At 43.5% G+C, this 11,987-nt stretch overlaps 1 protein-coding gene across 1 annotated transcript in view; it reads right to left on the reverse strand.

Moving 5' to 3' along the window:
- Positions 1 to 11,987, reverse strand: part of LOC118577463 (serine/arginine repetitive matrix protein 3-like) — a 30,378-nt gene that overhangs the window by 16,522 nt on the left and 1,869 nt on the right. The window lies entirely within an intron of this gene.

Below are 11,987 nucleotides of genomic sequence, written 5' to 3' on the forward strand. Positions count from 1 at the left end.
TATGGAATGAATATCCCTCTCTCCATATATACACACACATATAATAAATGTTCATATATATATATATGAATTTACCAGAATGACTTACAGGCTGCAGTCCAACAATGACTAGTTGTGAATGGGAAGTCCCAGAATCTAGTAGCTGCTCAGTCCCATGGTCTTCTGTATATGCCAGAATTCCAAAGAAGTGGGTGTTGTTTTTCATTAATTCAGTAGCTGCCCCTTAAGCAACTTCTGTCCTAATCAGCAACTGCAACTCCACAGCCATCAGTATTGGTTCGCCTGCACTGGCTGTAGTCAGGCAGGTCTTCTTTTCCTTCAGGCACCGGCTCTATCACAGCCGCTAAAGAGATCTCTATCCCTTGGTCAAACTCAGGATTCAAAAGTTGAGGTGAAATTCTGCTCGCTCAATGAGGCTGATCAGCAAGTAGCTAACCCTCACTCCTACCTCACCTCACCCCAAAACAGGTCCTCCTTCTGCTCGGCCCCCAGTTAAGACTGGGTACACATGGTTCCTCCCTACCACGTCCAGTCAGCTAGTTGCTGACTCAGCCTCCTGATCCGAGGTTAATTTTATTTAATCAAACAAATGTAACACATCTTTTGCATCATTAAACAAGTGTTCCACAGCATAAACGAATGTAATACATCTTAAATTAATATTCCACAAGTAGGCTCCAATGTCAGTAAAGAAAGAACACACCCCTTCCTTCCTCCCTTGTCCTTATACAGACTTCTAGCAGGTGTAACCTGGATTAAAGGTGTGCCTTCCAGCCTCAAGATCTGGATCACAGGTGTGCCCTCCATTTCTGAATTATAGTTCATTCCAGATATAGTCAAGTTGACAACCAAGAATAGCCATCATACTATGTAAACCTGGATGGCTTGAAACTTGGTGTGCTGTCAGGCTGGCCTGGAACTGCAGCCCACTTCTTGGCTTTGTTTTCCAAATGCTAAGGTTTACAGGAATGCACCACCATACCTGGCTCTCAGTTGAATTTTTCCCTGACCAGTGCTGGCCAGGTACAGTGCGAGGGTACCAGACATGAGCGGTGACATGCTTTCAGTGGGAGATGCATGCAAATGAAAAAAGCAGTCAGTGTCCACAAAAAGAGTGAAGTGGGTCAGTCAGGGTGGCTGGGCTGTGTGAGAACAAGTGAGGTGCATCTGTCAGGGTCCTTTCAGTTGCACATGACAAAACAGACTCCAAGTACTGTATAGAACACATGGCAAAATGGGTGGTGTTACACGCTGATGGTCTCTCTGCACTGTCCAGTCACGCACTTTAGCAGGTGGACTGTCTCTCCAGGTAAACATCCCACGACAGTGACTGCAAACAACAGTGGGCTTCTCAGTTAGTCAGTGGGAAGATTCAGAGAAAGGGCTGACCCTCCATGGACATTTACCTTTCCCTGAAATATCACTGTTGCCAAGGTAATGGCACTACTGAGTCACAGGTGGACTAATGAACCTGGTCTTTCTGGAGATGGTGGGTTAGGAGGAAGAGGAGGAAGGAAGGTACTTCCTTTACCCCATGACAGGATTGTTTTGCTGCTGGTTTGAAAAAATATAATGTACCTCAAAATAAAAGATAAAAGGTCATGGTAGTTTGAATATAACTGGCCCCCTTAAGCTCACAGGGAGGAGCACTATCAGGAGGTCTGGCCTTGTTGGAAGAAGTGTATCACTGTGTGGGTGGGCTTTGAGATCTCAAATATGCTCAAGCCACACCCAGTGTCCCAGACCACTTCCTGTTGCCTGCCCATTATAGGACTCTCAACTTCTCCAGCACCATGTCTTCCTGCACACAGCCATGTCCCACCATGATGATAATGAACTGAACCTCTGAACTGTAAGCCAGCCACCTCAATTAAATGTTTTCCTATATAAGAGTTGCTGTGGTCATAGTGTCTCTCCACAGCAACAGAAACCGTAACTAAGGGTTGGGGATTTAGCTCAGTGGTAGAGTGCTTGCCTAGCAAGCGCAAGGCACTGGGTTCGGTCCTCAGCTCTGGCAAAAAAAAAAAAAAAAAGAGAGAGAGAAAAGAAAAAGAAACCTTAACTATGAAAGGTGTAACTCAGCATCCAATCAAATGCAGCATAAAATGAGTCTGGGAAAAATACTGCCACAAAACAAACTGAAAAGGAATAGAAAAAAAAAAAAATCACCAGAGGAAGAAGACAATTTTTTTTTTTCCCCCGAGACAGGGTTTCTCTGTGTAGCTCTGCGCCTTTCCTGGAACTCACTTGGTAGCCCAGGCTGGCCTCGAACTCACAGAGATCCGCCTGGCTCTGCCTCCCGAGTGCTGGGATGAAAGGCGTGCGCCACCACCACCCTGCTAGGAAGAAGACAATTTTAAACCAGTATTCTATTATGAACTCTAAAACTGTAACCAGGCAATGGCTATGCAGGAAGATAATACAGCACAAGTAATAAAAAGCTGGAAGGGCTGGAAAGAGAACAGAAGCTATCGGCAGTATTTGAACCAGGAACTGGGAGCTGGTGGGGGGTGGGGAGACGAGGACACGGACACACTTCAGAGATGAAAAGCCAATTAAAAAACAAAAATCCCAGGGGCATGTGGTAGCATTTTAAGGACCCTCTGTGAAAGATGAAATAAGAAAGGTGAAGAATGGGGAAATTTTAAAACTAATAGAAAGGAAATGACAGAGAAGATGGGCAGATTGAAAACACATAAATAAAATGCTGAGTCACCAAAGAAAAAGACCCAAAACAATGGAAGGGAACAAATATTTTCACATGTGCCTTAAATTCACCCAGCACCAGATCAGACCAAGATTCAGGGACAAAGGGAAGTCAGGCCAGCCTGCAGACTCTCTTGAAGCAGTAGCTAGGAGCAGGTCAGAGGTGCTCTGTCCCAGCCCCCAAGGAGCTATTCATGCAAGGTGGTGGCCTAGAGAGGACAGGGCTGTGCCCTACCTCCTAGTCCCACCCAGCTTAGGTCACCTCTAGGAGCAGGACAGGGCTAAAGTGGTAAATAAACAGTTCAGGAGATCTTTGGGATCAGCAAGCAGAAATCCACAAAACTCAGAGCTTAACACCTGTGGTAGAATATGCATTCATCATTATCAAATCTTGACGTTTTACTATAATTGCTTCTAATGCCTTTAAGGAAATGCAACTTTACTCATTTAGTTGGAGACTATTATGAGCCCCTCTAATCCCATGTGTCACCCACTGTGGAGGTTCCACTGTCCTGACATCAAAGACTTACTTTTGCAAACATGTTGCTACCTCCTAAGTATGTAGTTATGACAGTGTGTAACATTTGTGTCTCACATGCTTTCCAATTTAATATAAATGCAACCATACTGAATGTTTCAATTTATAGTCTGAACTTGTAGCTCTCTTGTTTTGGCTTACCAAGTGCTAGGATTATTGACTCTGGCTATCACATTCAGCAGTCTCTGAAACTGATCTCTAGCTGTACTTCTGGCTTTGCTCCATTTTAACTACATAATGTTTTCATACATTCTTTTGTTGGTGGACCTTTATGAAAAAGGTATGACAGTTCCTTTTTTTTTTTCACCCTAAAACTCAAACTTAATTGCCTACACTATGATCCTCAAATTGCAATCTAAGGACTAAAGAAATGAATCTGAATGTCCAAAAAAGTACTTCCTTGTGGATATACAGAACATTATTATAAATAAAGAATAGCCATCTTTATTCATGATAGCTAAAAACTAAAACTAAGCTATGATGCACCATACACCAGCACATCAATCAGCAATAAGAAGGAACAGAGTGGAGGCTGGGCATTGGTGGTACACACCTTTAATCCCAGCACTTGGGAGGCAGAGGCAGAGGCAGAGGCAGGCGGATCTCTGGGAGTTTGAGGCCAGCCTGAGCTACAGAGTGAGTTCCAGGAAAGGTGCAAAGCTACACAGAGAAACCCCCCATCTCGAGAAAAAAAAAAAAAAAAAAAAAAAAAAGGAACAGAGTGGAGCTGGAGAGAGATAGCTCAAAGGTTAAGGAGAGATGGCTCAAAGGCTGCTCTTCCAGAGGTCCTGAGTTGAATTTCCGGCAACCACATGGTGGCTCACAACCAACCATCTATAACGAGATCTGGTGCCCTCTTCTGGCCTGCAGGCACACATGCACTGCAAAGAAAAGAAAAGAAAAGAAAAGAAGAGAAGAGAGAGAAGAGAAGAGAAGAGAAGAGAAGAGAAGAGAAGAGAAGAAAAGGGGAAAGAAGGGGAAAGAAGGGGAAAGGGGAAAGGGGAAAGAGGAAAGAGGAAAAAGGAAAGAGGAAAGGAAAGGAAAGAAAGAAAGAAAGGAACAGAGTGCTGCCTGTGCTACATGGAAGAGCGTTCACTCAAAACAGGTGTCTCCATTCATTAAGCTCTAGTGTTGGTGATACCAATCTAGGAAGAAAAAACAGAATAACAAATGCCTCTAGGGAAGGAAAGCGGGGATTAATACGAAAAAGAAACTTTCTGGGGTACTGGTAAATGTATAACTGAGAAAAGTACGAGTATACACACATGAAATGTCATAATGAAACCCACTATTTTGTACAATTAATAAATGTTAATAAAATAGGGGGAAAGGTGGAAAGCACCTGAGAAAGACACCCCAAGTTGACTGCCTCTATACAAATGTAAACACGTGTACACACACACACAAAACTGGGCATGCTTCAGCCAGGCATGGTGATACATACTTTAATCCCAGCTCTTGGAGGTGGCAGCAGGCTGATCTAAGTTAGAGGCCAGCATGTTCTACAGAGGGAGTTCCAGAATATCTAGGTTACACAGAGAAACCCTGCCTCATACACAAACAAACAAACAAAATTAAATAAAAAATCAGATAGGGTAATCCACATCTGTAACTCCAGCAGTAGGGATGTAAAAGCAGGAGTATCAGTTCAAGGTCATCCTTGGCTACACTGAGTTTGAGATCATCCTGAACTACATGAGACTGTCTCAAAAAGCTTTACATACTTTTTATATTTTTAGAGTGAAGGCACAGCACGGTAGATACTTATTAGGATGTCCAGACAACCCCGCACTGAAAAATTTATACTTTATATTGACATTAAACTTTACCTCAAAAGAAAACTAATTAAAATATTGAACTCCCAATATTATACATACTGAAATATTTAGGTTAAGTGTACAATCTTTTATTTTATTTTTGGAAATGCTCCCCCAAATAAGGCAGAATAGATGGAAAATTCGATTATAAAGTAAACACAGAGAAATGGCAATGATGAATTCTGGTTGTGGGTACATGGGTATTCATTATCAAATCCTTTCACCTTTGCTAAACACTTTAAACTTTCTGTAATAAAATGCAAACGAAACTTTTCAACGTTTAAGTTGTCCTAAACAAATTCTTGATTTCATCATGCCTATAGCTCCTCCTCCAAGCAAGAGACAAGCTACTCACCTGACTAGCCTTTGACATCCCCTCTCAGTACAGCTGCTCAGCTCTACCTGTGACACACACTGGATAGGACACAGCACCATTCCCCAGTGACCCTCACTCTCACTGGACCAGTCTTCCAACTAGAGCCCGCTGTGCTCTATGATTCATTCCTGGGGCTCTGCTTCATACAATGCAGATCCTTATCAATCTCCCCTACTGCTTTCCTCTGCCCACTTCCACCACATCATATTGCTCTCCGTTTAAATATGCCAAGTCCCCTGGCTTGTCATTTCTCTACCTGAATAGTCCTCTCCTCACTTTATGACTTGGTCACAGGTCTCTGCTCATGTTACAACAGACATCTCCACTGAACATCCAACACAGCACGTCCCTCACCCTGTCTTTAATTTCTTTCTCAGTCACGACCACCAGACATGTGTTTGTCTTTTTCTGTTGTTTACCCTTTCCTGACCAGAACTGTGTTCCAAGAAGTCAAAAACAATACACTAGCATCTGTAGTAGTAATGAATTCAAGAATGGAACATTTCTTTTTCCTCCCCAGGTCACTCCACTCTGAGAAGCATTGTTAATTTTTCCCTTAGTGCTTAGCAATAGATATCCACTTACTCTGTCACCTCCCCAGAGATCATTCATTCTTTAGCAAATTATTCGTGTGTGCATACATGTGTCTGTCAGAGAACAACTTGTGGGAGTTGGTTCCTGTGTGGTGATATATTGTGTCCCCCAATATACTGTGTACCCTAATAAAACTTATCTGGGGTCAGAGAACAGAACAGCCACTAGATTATACATAGAGTCCAGACAGTGATGGCACACACTTTTGCCTTAAACCCTAGCATTCTGGAGTCAGAGATCCACCCAGATTCCAATGAGTTCAAGGTCACAGTGGAAACAGAGTTAAGCATGGTGACACACGTCTTTAATCCCAGGACTTGAGATCTCAGGTCTTGCTTGTGAAAAATGCATGCCTTTAATCCCAGGAAGTGATGGCAAGGAGCAGAATGGTACATAAGGTCTGAGAACCAGGAACTAGAGGCTTTTAAGCTTATAGCAGCAGTTCAGCTGAGATCCATTTGGGTGAGGACTCAGAAGCTTTCAGTCTGAGGATTTGTGGAAACAGGATCGGATGAGGAGTTGTCGAGGTGAGGTGGGCTGTGGCTTGTTCTGTTTCTCTGACTGTTAAGCTTTCACCCCAATATCTGGCCCCGGCTTTTTTATTAATAAGATGGTTTAGCAATTCGTGTTACACCTGAGGGCTGAACTCAGGTCAGATTTCCAGGAGTGGCCTTTACCTGTTCTATTGAGCCATCTTACTAACCCTGAGATAACTTACTAGTGAGTGCCATGTCTCCTGCAGAAAGCTGGCACCCTGTCCATGTGGGTGTCTACCTTCAGCATCTGGATTCACAATACCCAATCACCCAGGCTTCGCATCTCACCACGGAGTGTTGAGAAGGCTGGGGAAGCCTTCCGCTGTCCCTGGACTGTGCTCTAGCTCTTGCCTCACTAGACCTGCCTTCTTGTCTGCCTTTTTCTGTCTTTTCTTTTATGCAGGAACTTGGAGCCCAACTTGGCTTGGAACTTACCTTGTAGCCAAGGATGATCTTAAATTCCTGATCCTCCTGCCTCCATCTCCCAGGCACCAGAGTTACTCTCTGCCTTAACTCTTAGGGCAAGTCCACAAACCTATCAAAAGGCCAGGCTTTTATCACCCCAGATGTCAGAAGCAGCTCTGCTTTTGGAGGACAAGACAGTGATGATCCTGTTGAGGGACCAGCTTTGAAGTTTTCCATGGAGTTTGGTTCACAGGAGAGTGCAGACACCTCTGCTGACAGCTGATAGATACCTCATGAGTGCTGGGGTCATGAAAGTCAGTCCTGCTCTGAGCTGGCCAGCAAGGGCATTGGTGGAGGTTAAACTACATGTAATAGGGAGGCACAGCTTCGAAGTCCCAAATACTTCAGTGCAGGCAGGACAGTTTTCTACAGGAGGGTGTGGTTTAAATGTGCATGGATAAATGATGGGAGGTGGGGGAGAAGCATGCAGTGGAAGAATGGAAGGAAACACCTTACTGAGGGCAAGCCTGTGGACAACAGCACATGGCTGGACTTCCTGCAAAGGGAAGTGCTAGAACCCTTGTCTGTTAAGTTTCCTTGAATTTCTGATCCTCCTGCTCTACCTCCCGATTGCCTGGATTATGAGTATGTGTGATTATGCCCAGCTCAGCAGGGTTTATTAGATGTATTCCCTTCACATCCAGGCAGTGCTGGAGGCTAAGTACAGGTATGGGTCCTAAATAAGCACTCTACTATTGAATCATATCCCAGCCCTGGCTTGTCTTTTCTTATTATGTGAGATTAACTTTATGCATTATTATCTAATTATCACTATGCATAATTCATTTTTGCTTAGCTTCAAATCTGCTTCATGATTTAAAAAGTATTAAAAATATAAAAGATCAAAGCTTTATACTATTTGCACAAGATTAAGTGCTGAGTTACATAAAATAGTTAGATACAAACAATGGAATAAATGAAACAATAACAAATCTTCAATGCAGAAAAACCATAGATGTGGATTGTAGGGGGCCATCCCATTTTCCCCAGGGTACTCTTGATCAGGAGCAGCAGGAAATAGATGGAAAAAGGGGAGAGAAAAAGAAAATATAGGATAGCCTCAGGAGGACCTGGATCCTAATCCATGGGGCCTCGACTGTCTCTACCAAAGAGCTTTAAAAGGAATGCCAAGGGGTGGAGCAAAAGACCTTTCCCCAGCACAGCCAAGTGCAGACCATCTCAGACACCTGGTACTCAGGCCTGTGGTCCAATCATCCTCCTTATGCAGACCTACTGGGTAAAGCCGCTAGAAAACCTAATGGATACTTCACTTTAAAGGGGAATAGACATTATTTCCTCGATCTTAGGTATGAGCAACACATACTGACTCTTTCCAAAGAGCACAGCATGGAATGGGAAAAAAGACTAACTTTACAATGGCAAAGATTACTGCAGATAAGTGATTAATGGTCAACATCAGTCACAATAAATCATACAAGTATACAACTTAATTCAATGAAATGAAAATGCATTTTACATCAATCCAACCGTGATTAAAAATCAGAGAAGGGCTGGAGAGCTGGCTTAGCAGTTAAGAATACTTGTTACTCTTGCAAAGGTTCAAGTCCCAGCACCTACACAGCAGCTCACAACTATCTGTAACTCCAGTCCTAGGGATCTGATGCCTTCTCACCTCTGTGAGCACCAGACAGGCACATTGGACACATACATATGTGTAGGTAAAGCACTCTATACATAACCAGACAAGCACACGGTACACACAAACACATGCAGGCAAAACACTCTATATACAAAATAAATAAATCCAAAAATATTCAAACAAACAACCTCACCAAATTCCTAAAGAAGGGCAGCCTACAAAATATTTTATCATCCTTCTTAAAAATGTTCAGTCATGAGAAACCAGGTAAAGCTGAAAACTGTCACAGGCTAAAGGAAATGAAGGACCCAGAATCTGAATGTGTCATGTCTAAGATACGCTTGTGGAGGGTAAAAACACAATGATGCATCATTTGGGACATGGAGGCAGGAGGGTCCAGCTTGAGCTGGCTATAGACCGTGAGAGACCATGTGTAAATAGATGAGAGTCCAACCCAGAACCATATAAATTGGTTATGTATGATAGTGCACACCTGTGATCCCAGCACTGGCGTCATTAAGAAGCTATCCTCAACTACAAAAAGAATTCAAGGTGATCCTGAGACTCATGGGAACCTGTTTCAAAGACAAAGAAACCAAACAGGCATTAGGTAGAAACAAAGGAAGTCTGAATAGTACTTTAGCTAGCTAATAATAACACATCAACACTGACTTATTAATGACAAATATATCATGATAACAAGCGTGTGACATGGGAGTATGATACACTGAAATGTGTGTGAAGCAAGCAGAGATTCTACCTGTTCTGTTTTTCTGTAAGCTTACCACCATTAAAAAACAACAGCAACCAAAAACTACAGAAAGAATATAAAAGAGTTGGGGGGTGGGCAGAGACAGGCGGATCTCTATGAGTTTAAAGGCATCCTGTTCTAGACCAACCAGGGCTACAGTGAGATCTTGTCTCACAGCCTTGACAAGAGCAGCTTAGTTAAATCTCTACCCATCATCTATCAAATTAACGTTACCAAGGTCCTACTGCATATGTCTCCAAGCCACTGGGTTAACCAAGTATAAAAAGATGAACAAAGGTGGTGCAGGCCCGTAACCCCTGATGTGTCAGACACTGAGGCAGGAGCATTGCAATGCAAGGCCAGTCCAGGCAACTTATTGAGACCCTACCTCAAAATGTGAAAATGTAGTAATTATTCAGGAGGCTCTAGGTTCAGGGCTTAGGTTGGTAACTGTTGTCTTGTTTAGAGGCCAGACCTAGAGTACAGAAATAAAGATCTGGGAGGTCTACACACAGAAGGCATGGCCAGCACCCAGGAACAGAAGTATGTCAGCTGGGTCTGACTTGACTTCGAAGAAACAGGGCTTTATTACCCTGCCCAGATTAGCCTGGGAGCCTGGGCTCAAACAACCATGGCCCCATTCATCAGTAACCAGAATAACAGGTATAAACCCTGAACCTGGCTTACTGGAAAATAAAGAGACCTGTGCCTTCAAGAATCTTCGTAGGGTTAGGGATTTAGCTCAGTGGTAGAGCGCTTGCCTAGCAGACGCAAGGCCCTGGGTTCAGTCCTCAGCTCCAGAAACAAACAAAACAAAAACCTTTGTAGTTTTTTTTTCCTTCCTGAAAATGAATTACAGCAAGAAATGTAGAGGTTAACAGTTTATTAGCCACAGATTTTAGGGCATGCACAATAGGTTCTTCAGAAAATGCCAAATTTTCTAAATGTATAAAGGAATTTTATACTCTTTCTACATAACCCTGGCTGTCCTGCCTCCCGAGTGCTAGGATCCTGAGTGCCACCACAGCCCAGCTTGGAATCAGAGATCCTCCTGCTCTGCTCAGATTGAAGGTGTAGGTCACTATGCCTGTCAGAATTTTATACATTTTAAAGCAGGTAAATGTTAAACTAGCATGACTGGGGGAAAGGACACCAAAAACGAATTTAAAATATGAAAGATGACATACTTAAGATGATGCTTAAGGAAATACCCAGCAAGTATGGAACTTGCCCTGCAGACCAGACTGAGCTCTCAAAAGATCCACCTGCCTCTGCCTTCCAAGTGCTGGGAATAAAAGCCTTTGCCTGCCACCTTGACAGAGGGCTAACACGTTTTTTTTTAACTTCTGGTAAGGAGGAGGGGTATAGAAGAGCCAGAATGGCATCAATTCTGTGATTGGTTGATATGGAAGGAGTCTCTGTACATAACCAAATTTAATCTTTTTATCACTACACATCAGCTATTCAGAAAGGTTTCACCAAGACATTATATGCCTGCATAAAACCTTGATCATATTCATCTCCCATTATCCATTCCTTTCAGTTTCTCTTTATAGACAGGCCCCTTTCTATTTCATGCCCCCCTCAACATGTGGTGAGGACCAAACTCACGATAGGCAAAGGCTCTACACTGAGCTATTCCCGTGTCTTTCATTTTAATCTAGGTTTTACATGAGAAAACATGTCATATTTGTCTTTCTGAATCTTACCTCCCTCTTATGTCCCAGTTCCATCAATTTTCTTGCAAATATAACTTTGTTCTTTATGACTAATATTCGATTATGTAAATCTAGCACATTTTCTTGAACCATTCATGTGGCCAGTCGCCTAAGCTGATTCTGTAACTTAGGTATTGTGAAGATCGATGCCATAATAAATACTTGTAGATACCTTTATTTTGCTTGTTTAATGCGCCCGGCTTGGTACCTTTGTCTCATGTCGGCTCAATTCCTTCCGGTGCATGCTTTTGATTTCACTACAGCTACTCTGCGCACATACTAGACACGACCACAGGACATTTCTAATGACTAATTTGCATTAACTTATTTGGCTTGGCATGTGATACTCAAAAGCAACCCCGTGTTAACAACATCCCTCCCGTTCAGTATATCTTGATCAAGTGCACCCACACTGGCCACCAGTATGGTTTTTTAAGGCAGTGTATCATGTAACTTAGCTTGGTCTTGAACTCACTACGGAGCCGAGGCTGTAGGCAATCCGCTCTGCTTCTACTCATTTAACACACGTTTATTGACAGACACGCGCTCGCACCCCCTGCTTTCTTGCCCTCACAGGTCAGGTCTCTAAGCTGTACAAGATGACAGCCACTGGGAAAGGAGGCAGCTCCCGCCCTCTCTGGAGCCATGAAAAGCATTACTGGTTGTTTGAGCTGTTAGGCCTAGGACTTTCTGAGTCTGTCGCCTACGTGTAAATGCGGGAAAGTGAGCCTCTGCCGGGGTCGGAGACCACCCTAAGAACCGGAAAGTGCATGCCAGGGGTCCTGTGCGGGAGGAAGGCGGAGGCCCCTCCCGGGCTGGAGGGGCCCCAGAGCAGCGCGGCGCACACGGTGGGCGCGGGGGCCGCCTCCAGGTGCATCTCGGGAAG

The sequence above is a fragment of the Onychomys torridus genome, chromosome 2 (assembly GCF_903995425.1).
Source record: "Onychomys torridus chromosome 2, mOncTor1.1, whole genome shotgun sequence".
Taxonomy (NCBI): domain Eukaryota; kingdom Metazoa; phylum Chordata; class Mammalia; order Rodentia; family Cricetidae; genus Onychomys; species Onychomys torridus.